Source organism: Euprymna scolopes, chromosome 46, assembly GCF_053919585.1.
Source record: "Euprymna scolopes isolate OS-2025 chromosome 46, ASM5391958v1, whole genome shotgun sequence".
NCBI lineage: Eukaryota > Metazoa > Mollusca > Cephalopoda > Sepiida > Sepiolidae > Euprymna > Euprymna scolopes.
In genome coordinates, this window is record NC_136527.1 from 120,035,315 (window position 1) to 120,060,181 (window position 24,867).

Genomic DNA, 24,867 nt, shown 5'->3' on the forward strand with positions numbered 1-24,867 from the left:
ACTTCCATTTAACAATTAAAAAACAAAATAAAGATAGTTTTGTCGGTGCCTAGATTAGATTCTATATGTTGTTAACTATTCTGTACTTCCATTTAACAATTAAAAAACAAAATAAAGATAGTTTTGTCGGTGCCTAGATTAGATTCTATATGTTGTTAACTATTCTGTACTTCCATTTTACAATTAAAAAACAAAATAAAGATAGTTTTGTCGGTGCCTAGGTAAGATTCTATATGTTGTTAACTATTCTGTACTTCAATTTAACAATTAAAAAACAAAATAAAGATAGTTTTGTCGGTGCCTAGATTAGATCCTATATGTTGTTAACTATTCTGTACTTCCATTTACCAATTAAAAAACAAAATAAAGATAGTTTTGTCGGTGCCTAGATTAGATCCTATGTGTTGTTAACTATTCTGTACTTCCATTTAACAATTAAAAAACAAAATAAAGATAGTTTTGTCGGTGCCTAGATTAGATCCTATGTGTTGTTAACTATTCTGTACTTCCATTTAACAATTAAATAACAAAATAAAGATAGTTTTGTCGGTGCCTAGATTAGATTCTATATGTTGTTAACTATTCTGTACTTCCATTTAACAATTTAAAAACAAAATAAAGATAGTTTTGTCGGTGCCTAGATTAGATCCTATATGTTGTTAACTATTGTGTACTTCCATTTAACAATTAAAAAACAAAATAAAGATAGTTTTGTCGGTGCCTAGATTAGATTCTATATGTTGTTAACTATTCTGTACTTCCATTTAACAATTTAAAAACAAAATAAAGATAGTTTTGTCGGTGCCTAGATTAGATCCTATATGTTGTTAACTATTCTGTACTTCCATTTAACAATTAAAAAACAAAATAAAGATAGTTTTGTCGGTGCCTAGATTAGATTCTATATGTTGTTAACTATTCTGTACTTCAATTTAACAATTAAAAAACAAAATAAAGATAGTTTTGTCGGTGCCTAGATTAGATTCTATATGTTGTTAACTATTCTGTACTTCCATTTAACAATTAAAAAACAAAATAAAGATAGTTTTGTCGGTGCCTAGATTAGATTCTATATGTTGTTAACTATTCTGTACTTCAATTTAACAATTAAAAAACAAAATAAAGATAGTTTTGTCGGTGCCTAGATTAGATCCTATATGTTGTTAACTATTCTGTACTTCCATTTAACAATTAAAAAACAAAATAAAGATAGTTTTGTCGGTGCCTAGATTAGATTCTATATGTTGTTAACTATTCGGTACTTCAATTTAACAATTAAAAAACAAAATAAAGATAGTTTTGTCGGTGCCTAGATTAGATTCTATATGTTGTTAACTATTCTGTAATTCCATTTAACAATTAAAAAACAAAATAAAGATAGTTTTGTCGGTGCCTAGATTAGATTCTATATGTTGTTAACTATTCTGTACTTCAATTTAACAATTAAAAAACAAAATAAAGATAGTTTTGTCGGTGCCTAGATTAGATCCTATATGTTGTTAACTATTCTGTACTTCCATTTAACAATTAAAAAACAAAATAAAGATAGTTTTGTCGGTGCCTAGATTAGATTCTATATGTTGTTAACTATTCTGTACTTCCATTTAACAATTAAAAAACAAAATAAAGATAGTTTTGTCGGTGCCTAGATTAGATTCTATATGTTGTTAACTATTCTGTACTTCAATTTAACAATTAAAAAACAAAATAAAGATAGTTTTGTCGGTGCCTAGATTAGATTCTATATGTTGTTAACTATTCTGTACTTCCATTTAACAATTAAAAAACAAAATAAAGATAGTTTTGTCGGTGCCTAGATAAGAGTCTATATGTTGTTAACTATTCTGTACTTCAATTTAACAATTAAAAAACAAAATAAAGATAGTTTTGTCGGTGCCTAGATTAGATCCTATATGTTGTTAACTATTCTGTACTTCCATTTAACAATTAAAAAACAAAATAAAGATAGTTTTGTCGGTGCCTAGATTAGATCCTATGTGTTGTTAACTATTCTGTACTTCAATTTAACAATAAAAAAACAAAATAAAGATAGTTTTGTCGGTGCCTAGATTAGATCCTATGTGTTGTTAACTATTCTGTACTTCAATTTAACAATTAAAAAACAAAATAAAGATAGTTTTGTCGGTGCCTAGATTAGATCCTATGTGTTGTTAACTATTCTGTACTTCCATTTAACAATTAAAAAACAAAATAAAGATAGTTTTGTCGGTGCCTAGATTAGATTCTATATGTTGTTAACTATTCTGTACTTCCATTTAACAATTTAAAAACAAAATAAAGATAGTTTTGTCGGTGCCTAGATTAGATCCTATATGTTGTTAACTATTCTGTACTTCCATTTAACAATTAAAAAAAAAAATAAAGATAGTTTTGTCGGTGCCTAGATTAGATTCTATATGTTGTTAACTATTCTGTTCTTCAATTTAACAATTAAAAAACAAAATAAAGATAGTTTTGTCGGTGCCTAGATTAGATCCTATGTGTTGTTAACTATTCTGTACTTCCATTTAACAATTAAAAAACAAAATAAAGATAGTGTTGTCGGTGCCTAGATTAGATTCTATATGTTGTTAACTATTCTGTACTTCCATTTAACAATTAAAAAACAAAATAAAGATAGTTTTGTCGGTGCCTAGATTAGATCCTATGTGTTGTTAACTATTCTGTACTTCCATTTAACAATAAAAAAACAAAATAAAGATAGTTTTGTCGGTGCCTAGATTAGATCCTATGTGTTGTTAACTATTCTGTACTTCCATTTAACAATTAAAAAACAAAATAAAGATAGTTTTGTCGGTGCCTTGATTAGATCCTATGTGTTGTTAACTATTCTGTACTTCCATTTAACAATTAAAAAACAAAATAAAGATAGTTTTGTCGGTGCCTAGATTAGATTCTATATGTTGTTAACTATTCTGTACTTCCATTTAACAATTTAAAAACAAAATAAAGATAGTTTTGTCGGTGCCTAGATTAGATCCTATATGTTGTTAGCTATTCTGTACTTCCATTTAACAATTAAAAAAAAAAATAAAGATAGTTTTGTCGGTGCCTAGATTAGATTCTATATGTTGTTAACTATTCTGTACTTCCATTTAACAATTAAAAAACAAAATAAAGATAGTTTTGTCGGTGCCTAGATTAGATTCTATATGTTGTTAACTATTCTGTACTTCAATTTAACAATTAAAAAACAAAATAAAGATAGTTTTGTCGGTGCCTAGTTTAGATCCTATATGTTGTTAACTATTCTGTACTTCCATTTAACAATTAAAAAACAAAATAAAGATAGTTTTGTCGGTGCCTAGATTAGATTCTATATGTTGTTAACTATTCTGTACTTCAATTTAACAATTAAAAAACAAAATAAAGATAGTTTTGTCGGTGCCTAGATTAGATTCTATATGTTGTTAACTATTCTGTAATTCCATTTAACAATTAAAAAACAAAATAAAGATAGTTTTGTCGGTGCCTAGATTAGATTCTATATGTTGTTAACTATTCTGTACTTCAATTTAACAATTAAAAAACAAAATAAAGATAGTTTTGTCGGTGCCTAGATTAGATCCTATATGTTGTTAACTATTCTGTACTTCCATTTAACAATTAAAAAACAAAATAAAGATAGTTTTGTCGGTGCCTAGATTAGATTCTATATGTTGTTAACTATTCTGTACTTCCATTTAACAATTAAAAAACAAAATAAAGATAGTTTTGTCGGTGCCTAGATTAGATCCTATATGTTGTTAACTATTCTGTACTTCAATTTAACAATTAAAAAACAAAATAAAGATAGTTTTGTCGGTGCCTAGATTAGATTCTATATGTTGTTAACTATTCTGTACTTCCATTTAACAATTAAAAAACAAAATAAAGATAGTTTTGTCGGTGCCTAGATAAGATTCTATATGTTGTTAACTATTCTGTACTTCAATTTAACAATTAAAAAACAAAATAAAGATAGTTTTGTCGGTGCCTAGATTAGATCCTATATGTTGTTAACTATTCTGTACTTCCATTTAACAATTAAAAAACAAAATAAAGATAGTTTTGTCGGTGCCTAGATTAGATCCTATGTGTTGTTAACTATTCTGTACTTCCATTTAACAATAAAAAAACAAAATAAAGATAGTTTTGTCGGTGCCTAGATTAGATCCTATGTGTTGTTAACTATTCTGTACTTCCATTTAACAATTAAAAAAACAAAATAAAGATAGTTTTGTCGGTGCCTAGATTAGATCCTATGTGTTGTTAACTATTCTGTACTTCCATTTAACAATTAAAAAACCAAATAAAGATAGTTTTGTCGGTGCCTAGATTAGATTCTATATGTTGTTAACTATTCTGTACTTCCATTTAACAATTTAAAAACAAAATAAAGATAGTTTTGTCGGTGCCTAGATTAGATCCTATATGTTGTTAACTATTCTGTACTTCCATTTAACAATTAAAAAACAAAATAAAGATAGTTTTGTCGGTGCCTAGATTAGATTCTATATGTTGTTAACTATTCTGTACTTCCATTTAACAATTAAAAAACAAAATAAAGATAGTTTTGTCGGTGCCTAGATTAGATTCTATATGTTGTTAACTATTCTGTACTTCAATTTAACAATTAAAAAACAAAATAAAGATAGTTTTGTCGGTGCCTAGATTAGATCCTATATGTTGTTATCTATTCTGTACTTCCATTTAACAATTAAAAAACAAAATAAAGATAGTTTTGTCGGTGCCTAGATTAGATTCTATATGTTGTTAACTATTCTGTACTTCCATTTAACAATTAAAAAACAAAATAAAGATAGTTTTGTCGGTGCCTAGATTAGATCCTATATGTTGTTAACTATTCTGTACTTCTATTTAACAATTAAAAAACAAAATAAAGATAGTTTTGTCGGTGCCTAGATTAGATTCTATATGTTGTTAACTATTCTGTACTTCCATTTAACAATTAAAAAACAAAATAAAGATAGTTTTGTCGGTGCCTAGATTAGATTCTATATGTTGTTAACTATTCTGTACTTCCATTTAACAATTAAAAAACAAAATAAAGATAGTTTTGTCGGTGCCTAGATTAGATCCTATGTGTTGTTAACTATTCTGTACTTCCATTTAACAGTAAAAAAACAAAATAAAGATAGTTTTGTCGGTGCCTAGATTAGATCCTATGTGTTGTTAACTATTCTGTACTTCCATTTAACAATTAAAAAACAAAATAAAGATAGTTTTGTCGGTGCCTAGATTAGATTCTATATGTTGTTAACTATTCTGTACTTCCATTTAACAATTTAAAAACAAAATAAAGATAGTTTTGTCGGTGCCTAGATTAGATCCTATATGTTGTTAACTATTCTGTACTTTCATTTAACAATTAAAAAACAAAATAAAGATAGTTTTGTCGGTGCCTAGATTAGATCCTATATGTTGTTAACTATTCTGTACTTCCATTTAACAATTAAAAAACAAAATAAAGATAGTTTTGTCGGTGCCTAGATTAGATTCTATATGTTGTTAACTATTCTGTACTTCCATTTAACAATTAAAAAACAAAATAAAGATAGTTTTGTCGGTGCCTAGATTAGATCCTATATGTTGTTAACTATTCTGTACTTCCATTTAACAATTAAAAAACAAAATAAAGATAGTTTTGTCGGTGCCTAGATTAGATCCTATGTGTTGTTAACTATTCTGTACTTCAATTTAACAATTAAAAAACAAAATAAAGATATTTTTGTCGGTGCCTTGATTAGATCCTATATGTTGTTAACTATTCTGTACTTCTATTTAACAATTAAAAAACAAAATAAAGATAGTTTTGTCGGTGCCTAGATTAGATCCTATATGTTGTTAACTATTCTGTACTTCAATTTAACAATTAAAAAACAAAATAAAGATAGTTTTGTCGGTGCCTAGATTAGATCCTATACGTTGTTAACTATTCTGTACTTCCATTTAACAATTAAAAAACAAAATAAAGATAGTTTTGTCGGTGCCTAGATTAGATCCTATATGTTGTTAACTATTCTGTACTTCCATTTAACAATTAAAAAACAAAATAAAGATAGTTTTGTCGGTGCCTAGATTAGATCCTATACGTTGTTAACTATTCTGTACTTCCATTTAACAATTAAAAAACAAAATAAAGATAGTTTTGTCGGTGCCTAGATTAGATCCTATACGTTGTTAACTATTTTGTACTTCAATTTAACAATTAAAAAACAAAATAAAGATAGTTTTGTCGGTGCCTAGATTAGATCCTATACGTTGTTAACTATTCTGTACTTCAATTTAACAATTAAAAAACAAAATAAAGATAGTTTTGTCGGTGCCTAGATTAGATCCTATACGTTGTTAACTATTCTGTACTTCCATTTAACAATTAAAAAACAAAATAAAGATAGTTTTGTCGGTGCCTAGATTAGATCCTATATGTTGTTAACTATTCTGTACTTCAATTTAACAATTAAAAAACAAAATAAAGATAGTTTTGTCGGTGCCTAGATTAGATCCTATACGTTGTTAACTATTCTGTACTTCCATTTAACAATTAAAAAACAAAATAAAGATAGTTTTGTCGGTGCCTAGATTAGATCCTATACGTTGTTAACTATTCTGTACTTCCATTTAACAATTAAAAAACAAAATAAAGATAGTTTTGTCGGTGCCTAGATTAGATCCTATATGTTGTTAACTATTCTGTACTTCCATTTAACAATTAAAAAACAAAATAAAGATAGTTTTGTCGGTGCCTAGATTAGATCCTATATGTTGTTAACTATTCTGTACTTCAATTTAACAATTAAAAAACAAAATAAAGATAGTTTTGTCGGTGCCTAGATTAGATCCTATGTGTTGTTAACTATTCTGTACTTCAATTTAACAATTAAAAAAACAAAATAAAGATAGTTTTGTCGGTGCCTAGATTAGATTCTATACGTTGTTAACTATTCTGTACTTCCATTTAACAATTAAAAAACAAAATAAAGATAGTTTTGTCGGTGCCTAGATTAGATCCTATATGTTGTTAACTATTCTGTACTTCAATTTAACAATTAAAAAACAAAATAAAGATAGTTTTGTCGGTGCCTTGATTAGATCCTATATGTTGTTAACTATTCTGTACTTCTATTTAACAATTAAAAAACAAAATAAAGATAGTTTTGTCGGTGCCTAGATTAGATCCTATATGTTGTTAACTATTCTGTACTTCCATTTAACAATTAAAAAACAAAACAAAGATAGTTTTGTCGGTGCCTAGATTAGATCCTATATGTTGTTAACTATTCTGTACTTCCATTTAACAATTAAAAAACAAAATAAAGATAGTTTTGTCGGTGCCTAGATTAGATCCTATATGTTGTTAACTATTCTGTACTTCCATTTAACAATTAAAAAACAAAATAAAGATAGTTTTGTCGGTTCCTAGATTAGATTCTATACGTTGTTAACTATTCTGTACTTCCATTTAACAATTAAAAAACAAAATAAAGATAGTTTTGTCGGTGCCTAGATTAGATCCTATATGTTGTTAACTATTCTGTACTTCCATTTAACAATTAAAAAACAAAATAAAGATAGTTTTGTCGGTGCCTAGATTAGATTCTATATGTTGTTAACTATTCTGTACTTCCATTTAACAATTAAAAAACAAAATAAAGATAGTTTTGTCGGTGCCTAGATTAGATTCTATATGTTGTTAACTATTCTGTACTTCAATTTAACAATTAAAAAACAAAATAAAGATAGTTTTGTCGGTGCCTAGATTAGATCCTATATATTGTTATCTATTCTGTACTTCCATTTAACAATTAAAAAACAAAATAAAGATAGTTTTGTCGGTGCCTAGATTAGATTCTATATGTTGTTAACTATTCTGTACTTCCATTTAACAATTAAAAAACAAAATAAAGATAGTTTTGTCGGTGCCTAGATTAGATCCTATATGTTGTTAACTATTCTGTACTTCAATTTAACAATTAAAAAACAAAATAAAGATAGTTTTGTCGGTGCCTAGATTAGATTCTATATGTTGTTAACTATTCTGTACTTCCATTTAACAATTAAAAAACAAAATAAAGATAGTTTTGTCGGTGCCTAGATTAGATTCTATATGTTGTTAACTATTCTGTACTTCCATTTAACAATTAAAAAACAAAATAAAGATAGTTTTGTCGGTGCCTAGATTAGATCCTATGTGTTGTTAACTATTCTGTACTTCCATTTAACAATTAAAAAACAAAATAAAGATAGTTTTGTCGGTGCCTAGATTAGATCCTATGTGTTGTTAACTATTCTGTACTTCCATTTAACAATTAAAAAACAAAATAAAGATAGTTTTGTCGGTGCCTAGATTAGATTCTATATGTTGTTAACTATTCTGTACTTCCATTTAACAATTTAAAAACAAAATAAAGATAGTTTTGTCGGTGCCTAGATTAGATCCTATATGTTGTTAACTATTCTGTACTTTCATTTAACAATTAAAAAACAAAATAAAGATAGTTTTGTCGGTGCCTAGATTAGATCCTATATGTTGTTAACTATTCTGTACTTCCATTTAACAATTAAAAAACAAAATAAAGATAGTTTTGTCGGTGCCTAGATTAGATTCTATATGTTGTTAACTATTCTGTACTTCCATTTAACAATTAAAAAACAAAATAAAGATAGTTTTGTCGGTGCCTAGATTAGATCCTATATGTTGTTAACTATTCTGTACTTCCATTTAACAATTAAAAAACAAAATAAAGATAGTTTTGTCGGTGCCTAGATTAGATCCTATGTGTTGTTAACTATTCTGTACTTCCATTTAACAATTAAAAAACAAAATAAAGATAGTTTTGTCGGTGCCTAGATTAGATCCTATATGTTGTTAACTATTCTGTACTTCCATTTAACAATTAAAAAACAAAATAAATATAGTTTTGTCGGTGCCTAGATTAGATCCTATGTGTTGTTAACTATTCTGTACTTCCATTTAACAATTAAAAAACAAAATAAAGATAGTTTTGTCGGTGCCTTGATTAGATCCTATGTGTTGTTAACTATTCTGTACTTCAATTTAACAATTAAAAAACAAAATAAAGATAGTTTTGTCGGTGCCTTGATTAGATCCTATATGTTGTTAACTATTCTGTACTTCCATTTAACAATTAAAAAACAAAATAAAGATAGTTTTGTCGGTGCCTAGATTAGATCCTATATGTTGTTAACTATTCTGTACTTCCATTTAACAATTAAAAAACAAAATAAAGATAGTTTTGTCGGTGCCTAGATTAGATCCTATATGTTGTTAACTATTCTGTACTTCAATTTAACAATTAAAAAACAAAATAAAGATAGTTTTGTCGGTGCCTAGATTAGATCCTATACGTTGTTAACTATTCTGTACTTCCATTTAACAATTAAAAAACAAAATAAAGATAGTTTTGTCGGTGCCTAGATTAGATCCTATATGTTGTTAACTATTCTGTACTTCCATTTAACAATTAAAAAACAAAATAAAGATAGTTTTGTCGGTGCCTAGATTAGATCCTATACGTTGTTAACTATTCTGTACTTCCATTTAACAATTAAAAAACAAAATAAAGATAGTTTTGTCGGTGCCTAGATTAGATCCTATACGTTGTTAACTATTTTGTACTTCAATTTAACAATTAAAAAACAAAATAAAGATAGTTTTGTCGGTGCCTAGATTAGATCCTATACGTTGTTAACTATTCTGTACTTCAATTTAACAATTAAAAAACAAAATAAAGATAGTTTTGTCGGTGCCTAGATTAGATCCTATACGTTGTTAACTATTCTGTACTTCCATTTAACAATTAAAAAACAAAATAAAGATAGTTTTGTCGGTGCCTAGATTAGATCCTATATGTTGTTAACTATTCTGTACTTCAATTTAACAATTAAAAAACAAAATAAAGATAGTTTTGTCGGTGCCTAGATTAGATCCTATACGTTGTTAACTATTCTGTACTTCCATTTAACAATTAAAAAACAAAATAAAGATAGTTTTGTCGGTGCCTAGATTAGATCCTATACGTTGTTAACTATTCTGTACTTCCATTTAACAATTAAAAAACAAAATAAAGATAGTTTTGTCGGTGCCTAGATTAGATCCTATATGTTGTTAACTATTCTGTACTTCCATTTAACAATTAAAAAACAAAATAAAGATAGTTTTGTCGGTGCCTAGATTAGATCCTATATGTTGTTAACTATTCTGTACTTCAATTTAACAATTAAAAAACAAAATAAAGATAGTTTTGTCGGTGCCTAGATTAGATCCTATGTGTTGTTAACTATTCTGTACTTCAATTTAACAATTAAAAAACAAAATAAAGATAGTTTTGTCGGTGCCTAGATTAGATTCTATACGTTGTTAACTATTCTGTACTTCCATTTAACAATTAAAAAACAAAATAAAGATAGTTTTGTCGGTGCCTAGATTAGATCCTATATGTTGTTAACTATTCTGTACTTCAATTTAACAATTAAAAAACAAAATAAAGATAGTTTTGTCGGTGCCTAGATTAGATCCTATATGTTGTTAACTATTCTGTACTTCAATTTAACAATTAAAAAACAAAATAAAGATAGTTTTGTCGGTGCCTAGATTAGATCCTATATGTTGTTAACTATTCTGTACTTCCATTTAACAATTAAAAAACAAAACAAAGATAGTTTTGTCGGTGCCTAGATTAGATCCTATATGTTGTTAACTATTCTGTACTTCCATTTAACAATTAAAAAACAAAATAAAGATAGTTTTGTCGGTGCCTAGATTAGATCCTATATGTTGTTAACTATTCTGTACTTCCATTTAACAATTAAAAAACAAAATAAAGATAGTTTTGTCGGTTCCTAGATTAGATTCTATACGTTGTTAACTATTCTGTACTTCCATTTAACAATTAAAAAACAAAATAAAGATAGTTTTGTCGGTGCCTAGATTAGATCCTATATGTTGTTAACTATTCTGTACTTCCATTTAACAATTAAAAAACAAAATAAAGATAGTTTTGTCGGTGCCTAGATTTGATCCTATATGTTGTTAACTATTCTGTACTTCCATTTAACAATTAAAAAAAAATAAAGATAGTTTTGTCGGTGCCTAGATTAGATTCTGTACGTTGTTAACTATTCTGTAAATCAATTTAACAATTAAAAAACAAAATAAAGATAGTTTTGTCGGTGCCTAGATTAGATCCTATGTGTTGTTAACTATTCTGTACTTCAATTTAACAATTTAAAAAAAAACAAAGATAGTTTTGTCGGTGCCTAGATTAGATCCTATATGTTGTTAACTATTCTGTACTTCCATTTAACAATTAAAAAACAAAATAAAGATAGTTTTGTCGGTGCCTAGATTAGATCCTATGTGTTGTTAACTATTTTGTACTTCCATTTAACAATTAAAAAACAAAATAAAGATAGTTTTGTCGGTGCCTAGATTAGATCCTATGTGTTGTTAACTATTCTGTACTTCCATTTAACAATTAAAAAACAAAATAAAGATAGTTTTGTCGGTGCCTAGATTAGATCCTATATGTTGTTAACTATTCTGTACTTCAATTTAACAATTAAAAAACAAAATAAAGATAGTTTTGTCGGTGCCTAGATTAGATCCTATACGTTGTTAACTATTCTGTACTTCAATTTAACAATTAAAAAACAAAATAAAGATAGTTTTGTCGGTGCCTAGATTAGATCCTATATGTTGTTAACTATTCTGTACTTCAATTTAACAATTAAAAAACAAAATAAAGATAGTTTTGTCGGTGCCTAGATTAGATCCTATATGTTGTTAACTATTCTGTACTTCAATTTAACAATTAAAAAACAAAATAAAGATAGTTTTGTCGGTGCCTAGATTAGATCCTATATGTTGTTAACTATTCTGTACTTCAATTTAACGATTAAAAAACAAAATAAAGATAGTTTTGTCGGTGCCTAGATTAGATCCTATATGTTGTTAACTATTCTGTACTTCAATTTAACAATTAAAAAACAAAATAAAGATAGTTTTGTCGGTGCCTAGATTAGATTCTATACGTTGTTAACTATTCTGTACTTCCATTTAACAATTTAAAAAAAAACAAAGATAGTTTTGGCGGTGCCTAGATTAGATTCTATATGTTGTTAACTATTCTGTACTTCCATTTAACAATTAAAAAACAAAATAAAGATAGTTTTGTCGGTGCCTAGATTAGATCCTATGTGTTGTTAACTATTCTGTACTTCCATTTAACAATTAAAAAACAAAATAAAGATAGTTTTGTCGGTGCCTAGATTAGATTCTATATGTTGTTAACTATTCTGTACTTCCATTTAACAATTAAAAAACAAAATAAAGATAGTTTTGTCGGTGCCTAGATTAGATCCCATGTGTTGTTAACTATTCTGTACTTCAATTTAACAATTTAAAAACAAAATAAAGATAGTTTTGGCGGTGCCTAGATTAGATCCTATATGTTGTTAACTATTCTGTACTTCCATTTAACAATTAAAAAACAAAATAAAGATAGTTTTGTCGGTGCCTAGATTAGATCCTATGTGTTGTTAACTATTCTGTACTTCAATTTAACAATTTAAAAACAAAATAAAGATAGTTTTGGCGGTGCCTAGATTAGATCCTATATGTTGTTAACTATTCTGTACTTCAATTTAACAATTTAAAAACAAAATAAAGATAGTTTTGTCGGTGCCTAGATTAGATCCTATGTGTTGTTAACTATTCTGTACTTCAATTTAACAATTTAAAAACAAAATAAAGATAGTTTTGTCGGTGCCTAGATTAGATTCTATATGTTGTTAACTATTCTGTACTTCCATTTAACAATTAAAAAACAAAATAAAGATAGTTTTGTCGGTGCCTAGATTAGATCCTATGTGTTGTTAACTATTCTGTACTTCAATTTAACAATTTAAAAACAAAATAAAGATAGTTTTGGCGGTGCCTAGATTAGATCCTATATGTTGTTAACTATTCTGTACTTCAATTTAACAATTTAAAAACAAAATAAAGATAGTTTTGTCGGTGCCTAGATTAGATCCTATGTGTTGTTAACTATTCTGTACTTCAATTTAACAATTTAAAAACAAAATAAAGATAGTTTTGTCGGTGCCTAGATTAGATCCTATGTGTTGTTAACTATTCTGTACTTCCATTTAACAATTTAAAAACAAAATAAAGATAGTTTTGTCGGTGCCTAGATTAGATCCTATATGTTGTTAACTATTCTGTACTTCCATTTAACAATTTAAAAACAAAATAAAGATAGTTTTGTCGGTGCCTAGATTAGATCCTATGTGTTGTTAACTATTCTGTACTTCCATTTAACAATTAAAAAAAAAACAAAGATAGTTTTGTCGGTGCCTAGATTAGATCCTATGTGTTGTTAACTATTCTGTACTTCAATTTAACAATTAAAAAACAAAATAAAGATAGTTTTGTCGGTGCCTAGATTAGATCCTATGTGTTGTTAACTATTCTGTACTTCCATTTAACAATTAAAAAACAAAATAAAGATAGTTTTGTCGGTGCCTAGATTAGATCCTATGTGTTGTTAACTATTCTGTACTTCCATTTAACAATTAAAAAACAAAATAAAGATAGTTTTGTCGGTGCCTAGATTAGATCCTATATGTTGTTAACTATTCTGTACTTCAATTTAACAATTAAAAAACAAAATAAAGATAGTTTTGTCGGTGCCTAGATTAGATCCTATATGTTGTTAACTATTCTGTACTTCCATTTAACAATTAAAAAACAAAATAAAGATAGTTTTGTCGGTGCCTAGATTAGATCCTATATGTTGTTAACTATTCTGTACTTCCATTTAACAATTAAAAAACAAAATAAAGATAGTTTTGTCGGTGCCTAGATTAGATCCTATATGTTGTTAACTATTCTGTACTTCCATTTAACAATTAAAAAACAAAATAAAGATAGTTTTGTCGGTGCCTAGATTAGATCCTATACGTTGTTAACTATTCTGTACTTCAATTTAACAATTAAAAAAAAACAAAGATAGTTTTGGCGGTGCCTAGATTAGATCCTATGTGTTGTTAACTATTCTGTACTTCCACTTTACAAAACCAAAAATGTTGTAAAAAATTGTTGGGCATAACAAAAGTTGGCGAAAAATGTCATCGTGACATTTATTTGGTGATTTTTTTAGTATTTTGTTTAATACTCGATTTTTGAATTGATTATCAGGACTTTTGTGACTTTTCAGTTAATTTTTTTAATTCTAACCTAAGACTCGGTATGTATATTGAAGTAAATAAACGCTTCAAAATAAGTTAAAACAAGTTTACCCAAGTTGGTAGAAGAGGTACTTATGTTGCCTTTGGTAACAATCATTGGTTATTTATTTGATTTTGGACCATTTTTTCGTTTTTTGTCTAAAATACCCAATTATTAACTTGTTAAGTGAAAGAGTGGAACTCTCTTTTGTCTGCCTGTTTCCCACCTGACTACAACTTGGATGTCTTCAAGTCCAACATAAACAAATTCCTGATAACCCGACCCCTTAAGTAAGACACTTTACCAAATCTCCATTACTAACGATATTATCCCATTGATTACTGTACACAACGTATATCCATTAACCCTTATCCACTAGTGGCTTCCGGGACTTGATAAGTGGTGACTTCCATGTAGAAAAAACTCTGCCACGAGGGGGAAGGGCGTTAAAATCCCGAATTGAATTTGCACGGCATTCATATGTAACTTAATTCTCATCATGGAAAATTACAACATTGAACAAGACTTCATTCTTTTTAAAATGTTATTTCAAACTACCGTTTTCTTATGTGATGAACACACACGCATTTTGTTTAATAATTGTTTTCCTCTCAAAACTATTCACATTCATTTCAAGCCACGTTCATAAAATCAATAATTTTCAATTCCATGCTCATTTAGCTAATCCTGCATAATGAACACTCGTTACAAGAAAAGATTAACGTTGTAACAGTTTGAATTAATATTCTTAACATGTAAATAAATGTTATTTCATATTAATACAGTGATTTCGAGTTTTTTGTGATTATTTTTTGGAGTTATTTCTATATTTTTATTTCATGTATGTGAGGATGTGTGTCTTGCTGGGAACTTTCTATTAATCTGCATTCTTGTTGAGTTTACCTTTAACGATCATTCGGATACTCTACTACTTTCGACTTCAAAAGATTCATTCAAAATAATAGATCTTGATTATGCATTGGTGAACATCGACTCACAACAAGTTACACGTTTGTGACTCCACGGTCAGTTCCTACAAATCGGCACCACTTCCGGGAGTCCTTCATTCTGAATAATTAACAACACGTTGTCTCTAATCCCTCTTTAAGAAACGTAAGAAAGCCAAAAAATTGCTGCAAAAATTAGAAACTGCAACGTATATCATGCCTGGTTCACCGCAAAATGGCCATGAAGAAGGTGTTTATTTTATGTGTAATTTATATCGGAAAGTTATCCCCTACTCTAAAATCTAAAATATTTTTTAATTACTTCTGTGCATATATTTTAAGGGTGGTTGAAATCTAAAAAAAAAAAGTACCTTTTGAATATTTAGGAGGTAAACTATGCTGGGCTAGATAGTAAAGATTTACGAAAATATTTTTTTGTTTTTATTTACAGAAACCTATCTTGTGTGCATATTTTTAATGAACCATTTTTTTGTATAACAGAAACGTATCTCGTGTGCATATTTTTAATGAACAATTTTTATTTGGTCAATTTTTATGACGGTGTTATTGTACCGTCCATTCTTTTTAATTTTAAAAAATATGAACTTTTTTTTCACGTTTTTGAACTGCATGTTTTTTTTTTCTTTTTTGGTGTTCTGGATCACTGCACTTGTTGACTTGAACGTAATAGAACATAATATAGCTGGCACTGAACTAATGGCCCTACATATTACGTTTTTGAACTGCATGCTTTTTCTTCTTTTTTTTGGTGTTCTGAATCACTGTACTTGTTGACTTGAACGTAATAGAACATAATATAGCTGGCACTGAACTAATGGCACTAGATATTACGTTTTTGAACTGCATGCTTTTTTTCTGTTTGGTATCTCTTAAATTTTACAGTGTTATATTTTAATCTTAAAAGTATATATATAATCACATATAATATACAGGATTACTTTGTGTAGAGATTAGGTTATGTTTGACAAAAATCTATTTGAATTGTTTTAATTTACTTAAGTTTGCAATAAACTAATCAATGATTTTACAATGTCATCTATTATTCTCTTCTTAATTTGTTTTAGTTTGCAATTAACTCATAAATGACGTATGTTTTACGGTGCTGTTTATCATTCTCTTTCTTTTAATCGAAATATTTACTTATTTAGCAATTGAAATATATCTAATGTTCATTATCTGTTTATAGTAATTTAAACAATAATAATCTTCGCGACATTCAAAAATAAAATTTAAAACTCCAAGTTTAACATATCCAGTTACAAAATAATTTAATACTGAGTTGCATTGGGTGTAAACGGATATTTATGTTCCCAAACTATAAACTTGTTAAAATAGGATTGACAAATTCAGAAATATATGAGAATAAATAGATGTAGTTATCCCAAGCAAGTAAAATCTCAGCATTAAACATAAAACATGAAAACGTTGTTAAGTCAAACGCATCTGGTTGCAAATAATTTTTATGTTCAAATTAAATAAGGATAAATGGAATTTTTTTTTTATTGTTTTTTTATCGCAATAGATGCACAATACCATCTAGACCTAAGGGGTTTAAATATTGGACTAAAACTAAAGGGGTATCCTACGATAATTAATTGTTAACCATATTATCTGCTTAGAATAATGTTTTTACATTTTTAAACCAAAACAAGTCGCAATGCCACTCAAACCAAAGGAACTTCTGTATGGAAATAAAACTACAGGGATAGCATAGTTAGGTTTAATATTAATTATTTGTTTACAGTAATTTAAATATTTAATCATACTAATATTTAAAGATAAAACTACAGGGATAGCATAGTTAAGTTTAATATTAATTATCTGTTTACAGTAATTTAAATATTTAATCATACTAATATTTAAAGATAAAACATTCAACACAGTGATAAGTTGCAAACCTGTTATTAAAAATATTTTGACGTTCATATCAATTAGGGATGAACAGATATCTATAAATATAAAAGCGAAAATGTATGTATGTTTGTATGTGTGTTCGCTTTTTCTGTATGTCTACAAAAGGCTTTTTTCAGAGAAGCGGTCGGTCGCTTCACAACTTTTAAAAAATTTTATATCACATATAAATCATAATATCTCACAGTTAACAACGAAGCTCGTCTGTCTATTTAATTTCCTCGATTTCGAGAAGATAAATATTCAACATTTGTCGCTCAACGCATGTGGATGTGCTATTTTTCCTATAACATCTTGGGAAAATAAAAATCCCGCAGTCAAACTTGACCTCATTAACTCATTAAAACGGGCACCTGCCAAATCCAAGCGATTAAATAAATTCAAACGTGTTTCCGTCAGCATCTCGCAGTGGGGCAATCATTAACGTTGCACGTTTTTTTTCACACTTTAATTTACAACTTTGCCTCAAGTGTTCAGGTTCGATCCTCATACTGAATTTTTTAACCTCCCCACCCCCGGAGTTTCCACACACACCAACAAACACCCGGGCAACGCCGGGTACCCCTCGCTAGTTTAAAGATAAAACATTCAATACGGTGATAATTTACACACCTGCTATTAAAAATATTTTGCCGTTCATATCAATTAGGGATCAACAGATATTTAAAAATAAAACATTCAACACGGTGATAAGTTACAAACCTGTTGTTAAAAATATTTTGATGTTTGTATCAATTAGGAATGAACAAATATTTAAAGATCAAACATTCAAGACATTTTTGCTACTCTTTTCATCCTAAATAAGGCGTATTACTACCTAAATGTAAGGGACTACTATTTGGGATTATTACTAACAGAAGAGTACCGAGATGTTTGTTCACATTACATTTAAACTACTGCATTTTAGTACACTCAAGGAATCAGAAACGGAGACAGAATTCCAGAGTTTAGCAGACTGAGTGAAAAAACTGTTTGACTTTTCCGGTATATAGCGACATAAATAGTGAAGGTGTGAGATTTTGCTGATTGTCAGGTTAATTCGAAGTATGTACGTCAGGGGGTACAATTAATATATATTCATCACAGTACATGCTGATGGATACACATAGATATATAAATATATAGAAAGATAGATCCACATAAAAATAGAACCTAAATAATAAGGATGAACGGAAATTTTCTTACTGATTTTTTTTCTTCTCCAAAACAAGTCACAATGCCAGTCGGACCTAAGGGACTAAAACTATATGGGATTAAAACTACAGAAATATCATATGATAATATGGTTAGGTTTAATATTTTCTTTTCACAGTAATTTAAATATTTAGTCACTCATATTGAAAGATGCAACATTAAAAAAGGTGATCAGTTACAAACCTGTTGTAAAAGTATTTACGTCGATATGATGTAGAATTACTATATATTCATCAGCACATTCTATAAATTATTTGCAAAACATAGTGATGCAAAATTGTAGAGATGGGACATGATAGAGCTTAAACGTATGGGCGGAACGTATTAGATTAAAGATTCTTTTTTAACCTTTTGTCTAAGATGATTTTTATTCTATTTGTAGTCGCCTCTATGTTGCAACAATCAATGCAACTCAATGCATATGCAAATGTAATTTTCTAGCAGGTTTGGGAAAACCTGTCTTCTTTCAAGAAGCCTTTTTAATGTTCTGAAATTATTTGCTGATGAATTTGACAATTAGTAAACTAAAAATTTATTCATACCAATATTTAAAGACGGATGAAACATTAACACACTTATAAGTTAAACGATTGTAGTTACAAATAAGTTTTATGTTCAGATGAATTAGATGTGATTGGATACATTCCCTCAAACAAATGTAGATGGAATAATAGGATTGACAAATATGAGAAAAACGTATGAATGAATAAAAATAGAAATATATAGAATATCATTGTAGCCTTTTCAAGTAAACTTGCGTCTTGTTGGAGATAAACCAACCAAACATTAAGAAAATGTTTCAATATTTTTGATAATTTTGCATATTTATATATCAGTTATATGTACGTGCTTGAAGAAAGCAAAAAACGTTTATGCAATAAATACCTTTTGGATGGACATATGTAATTTACTTTCATTGTTACATTAAAATATATGTATATATATTGTAGCATTGTATATATAAATATATCTCTTCTCACTATGATGAAAATCATAACAAAACAATAAATATTATTTCAACTTGATAATAACTTTAGCAACACTTGTATCGACTTAGTCTGTGTCAAGCTTGAAAATATCTTGTCATTATTGTGATGCGTCTTATATGAACTTTTTTACGTTAAATAAATGTAGGTGGTGTGTGTTTAATCTAAGTTTTTTGATTTTGTAGATGAAATAAATGTGGTTCAATCTAATAATACTGACAATAATAAACAAACGGAATACTAATATTTGAATGCAAATACTAAATATATTGAACGTCATGATTTTTTTACAGATGTTCCTGATTGAACCCGATTTCAATTTTAATGGAGGATCAGGATCAGTAAGAAAATATCGGATCATTTTTGTGATGCGTCTTATATGAACTTTTTTACGTTAAATAAATGTAGGTGTTGTGTGTTTAATCTAATAACATTGACAACAATAAACAAACGGAATACTAATATTTTTGGATGAACGTATGGTAATTTACTTTCATTGTTACATTAGGATACATGTATATATATTATAGTATTGTATATATAAATTGCAAATGCTTTCATTCATAATTATTTGGATTAATTAGCGGTAAATTTTGAAAGGTGTAAAGATAAAATGTGCAATTATGGAGTGAAGCGGTATTTTATCGTGCCTTCATAAAATATATATACATTGTAGTATTGTATATATAAATTGCAAATGCTTTCATTCATAATTATTTGGATAAATTAGCGGTAAATTTTGAAAGGTGTAAAGATAAAATGTGCAATTATGGAGTGAAGCAGTATTTTATCGTGCCTTCATAAAATATATATATATATTGTAGTATTGTATATATAAATTGCAAATGCTTTCATTCATAATTATTTGGATTAATTAGCGGTAAATTTTGAAAGGTGTAAAGATAAAATGTGCAATTATGGAGTGAAGCGGTATTTTATCGTGCCTTCATAAAATATATATATATTGTAGTATTGTATATATAAATTGCAAATGCTTTCATTCATAATTATTTGGATTAATTAGCGGTAAATTTTGAAAGGTGTAAAGATAAAATGTGCAATTATGGAGTGAAGCAGTATTTTATCGTGCCTTCATAAAATATATATATATTGTAGTATTGTATATATAAATTGCAAATGCTTTCATTCATAATTATTTGGATAAATTAGCGGTAAATTTTGAAAGGTGTAAAGATAAAATGTGCAATTATGGAGTGAAGCAGTATTTTATCGTGCCTTCATAAAATATATATATATTGTAGTATTGTATATATAAATTGCAAATGCTTTCATTCATAATTATTTGGATTAATTAGCGGTAAATTTTGAAAGGTGTAAAGATAAAATGTGCAATTATGGAGTGAAGCGGTATTTTATCGTGCCTTCATAAAATATATATATATTGTAGTATTGTATATATAAATTGCAAATGCTTTCATTCATAATTATTTGGATTAATTAGCGGTAAATTTTGAAAGGTGTAAAGATAAAATGTGCAATTATGGAGTGAAGCGGTATTTTATCGTGCCTTCATAAAATTCGGTTCACTAAGTATATTGTTATTTTACAAGAACGTGGTCATAAAAAAACTACTTCTTAAATTATAACATTTAATATACAAAACTACTTCGTAAATTGTAACATTTAATATACAAAAAGTTTGGGTGTACCACCAACTCCAATATTAGCAAGAACGTCTTAAATCTATCTCCCCATGATCTATCTCCCTCTGAACTATTAAGACTTGATCATTGGAATTCTGGAGTTAAATAGGAAGAGGTATTTTCTGAATTTGAAATCCTCAATGCCCAAGTAGAGAAACTTACACCAGTGTCTGAAATTAAAGTAAGGGATTTAAAAGCAAGATTAAATGACCTTGCTCACAGCTATGCTAGTACACCAATATCCCATTCGGAATTTAAATGATGCAAAGAACATTATGCAGTTATTAAAACTCTACAAAAAATAAATGATTAGTAATTATTAGACTGAATAATGGTTCAGGGGTTATAGTATTAAATTATCATGATTATGTTGACAAAATATCTAATGGTTCAGGGGTTATAGTACTAAATTATCATGATTATGTCGACAAAATATCTACCATACTGAACGACTCGGAGAAATTTATGAAAATAAGCCTTGTCGAAACTCATGATCGTAGAAACCAAATTTCAAAAAGAATTAATGAAGTGGGTTAAGAATGGCTTCCATCGAGCATAGTCAATGAGAGTAGACTAAAAATTAAAAAGTAGATTAAAATTAAAAAGGTATTCCTTTAAGGCCCATTTTGTCTATGGTAAGATCATCACAGCATAAAGTCGCAAAGTGCATTTTAAATATTTTACAACCAGTATTAAAATAATACAGTATTAAAATATTACAGTAAATACTGTTTGAAGGATTCATTTCATTTTGCAGACTTTATTCAAATCTCAAAGGCTGTTAATAAATGTATGTGTTCTTTTGACATTAGCAACCTGTTTACTTGATATCGCCTCTTTCCATCTCTAAAAGTATAATCGTTGAACTGATTAAATATGCCACTACATCTGTTGGATTTAGGTTCAACAATGTAATGTATCGGTAAATAGGTGTGTCGATGGGTTCAGTTTTAGGGCCGATAATAGCAAATATTTTCGTGAGTTTCCATGAAAAGAAATTGCTCTCTGAGCCCATGAAACCTTTGGTCTATTTTCGATATGTTGACGACATATTTTCTATCTTCGATGATCAAATAGATGCAAACAATTTTTCTCCTTATTTAATAGAATGCATCCAACGTTATATTTATGAAGGAGAGTTTAACTCATCCATAGCAATGTATTAGTAATTGAAACACCATCCGGTTACCTTACATCAGCATACCGTAAACCTACATTCATGGGACTGTATATGCGCTGGGATTCATTCTGCTCCCGAAAATGCAAGATAAATTTAATTTGGACCCTAACACATCGTGCCCTGATGATCTGCTCAAAATCAAAATTGGATGAGGAATTTAAAATAATTACTGATATCCTATCCAAAAATGGGTACCCTCTGGATGTGATTAGGTCAGTTATGCAAACAAAAATAGTGAGGTTATCTGTAACTAAATTCAAAACGGTTAATAAATGTCCACTTAATTTGTGTAAACCGTCACTGAGGACTGTAAGCAAAAAATTCGCAAAGCTAATCAGCTCAAGAGTGCAAAATTTGTATTTTGCTTCAAATGTGCGTGTTGTGTTTTCTATGAGAACATTAATGCCACCCTCTCGAAAAGATGTTATACTCCCATATAGTAATAATAATAATGTAATTTATAATTTTGAATGTAGTTGCAGTGCCGACTATGTGGGTCGAACAACATTAAGATTTGATGGAAGAATTCAACCTACAAAAATCATAAACGTTATATACTAAACAACAAACGTACTTCTCAACAAATACGGGTCTTCAATTATTGAGCACCTTATAAAAACTTTAGCACAAACTCTTTTTCAATCCTGAATCGTGCTCACTCATTATTTTATCTAAAGATCTTGTAGACTAGTCACGTTTGGTTAAAAAGTCCTTCCTTTTGTAAACAGAAGGAATGCCTCTTAGGTTTGAGTGTGATTAGTTTCTAAAATCTTCGAGTAATATAACGTTGCTTTATTTGCTTTCCCCCATTTTCTTCCCCCCCCCCCCATATATAACTTAATGCAACATGATTTTACTTGTAAATATTTTCAATTACCATTTGGGTTTTTTCTTCTCCAAAACAAATACCTCGATAAAGCAAAGGCGAAACCGGTCAGCTGACACTCTCATTTTTATTCTTCTCTCTACCCCGTTGACTTTATTTTAAACATTTTAAATCATGAATTTAAGTTTTCCCTTCATGATTGCGATATATAAAGTTTGTACCCCCTCAAACACTCATGATACAAATATATCTCTTCTCACTATGATGAAAATCATAACAAAACAATAAATATGATTTCAACTAGATAATAACTTAATCATTACTTGTATCGACTTACTCTTTGTCAAGTTTGAAAATATCCGGTCATTTTTGTGATGTGTTTTATATGAATGTTTTATATGAAATAAATGAAGATGTTGTGGTTTAATCTAATAACATTGACAACAATAAACAAACTGAATATTAATATATTAATGCAAATACTAAATATATTGAACTTCATTATTTTTTTCAGATGTTCGTGATTGAACCCTATTTCAATTTTAATGGAGGATCATGATCTTTAAACATTAAGCTGAAAATAGTTATTACTTTATTTGGAACATTACGGCGACATCTGTGAGAAAATTTACTATTTACCGGACAATACTATTTAATGAATTTTGCTAAACATTGGTGAAAACATAACATGACTTGAAAGTAATATAAATGTTTGTAAAAATGTGTGTAATGTCCAAATATAAGGAATCAGAAAAGTATGTGACTTTTAAAAAATCCATATCTTCTTTAATATCGAAAACAATCACTCTAAAAATATATCGTGGAAAAATAGCCCCTTATGAACGCTAAATTCTTTGCAATAGCATTTAAAAAAAAAACTTATGAAAACTCATGGTGGAAAAAGCCACATTGTTGTAAAGTTTATGGATATTATTGTTCTTAAAAAATAATGAAACATGTGAGAACTCACACTGGGGAAAAGTCATATAATTGTGAAGTGTTTGAATATCCTTTTTCTCACAAATCAACCTTAATGAGTAATATGAGTAGACATACTGGGGAGAAGCCACATTCTTGTCAAGTGTGTGGATATTCTTTTTCTTGGAAGTCAGACTTTTTGAAACATATGAAAATTCATACTGGGGAAAAGCCGTATTGTTGTCAAGGATGTGACTATTCTTGCTCTACAAAATCAGATTTAGTGAAACATATGAGAACTCACACTGGGGAGAAGCCACATTCTTGTCAAGTGTGTGGATATTCTTTTTCTCAAAAATCACATTTAATGAGCCATATGAGAACTCACACTGGGGAAAAGCCACATTCTTGTAAAGTGTGTGAATATTCTTGTTCTGAAAAATCAAATTTAGTTAGACATATGAGAACTCACAATGGGGTAAAGCCACATTCTTGTAAAGTGTGTGGATATTCTTGTTCTGAAAAATCAAATTTAATGAGACATATTAGGACTCACACTGGGGAAAAGCCATATTCTTGTCAAATGTGTGAATACTCTTGCGCTAAAAAATCAAATTTAGTGAACCATATCAAAACTCATTATGGGGAAAAACATTCTTGTCAAGTATGTGGATATTCTTGTTCTGAAAAATCAAATTTAGTGAGACATATGCGAACTCACACTGGGGAAAAGCCACATTCTTGTAAGGTGTGTGGATATTCTTTTTCTCAAAAATCAAATTTAGTGATCCATATAAGAACTCACACTGGGGAAAGACAACATTTTTGTCAAGTATGTGAATATTCTTTTTCTCAAAAATCACATTTAATGAGCCATATGAAAACACACATTTGGAGAACCAAGTGATGTTACCTCAAGTAACGAAGCTGGATACTCCACCAGAC

General features: G+C 28.4%; 1 long non-coding RNA gene across 1 annotated transcript in view; it reads left to right on the forward strand.

The window, feature by feature from the left end:
• The window catches only part of LOC145271106 (uncharacterized), a 31,874-nt gene extending 7,663 nt beyond the window's left edge, over positions 1-24,211 (forward strand). Inside the window, exon 2 of the long non-coding RNA XR_013865694.1 lies at positions 23,519-24,211. This is a non-coding gene — a long non-coding RNA (uncharacterized LOC145271106). The remainder of the gene's footprint in view (positions 1-23,518) is intronic.
• The last annotated feature ends 656 nt before the right edge of the window (positions 24,212-24,867 follow it).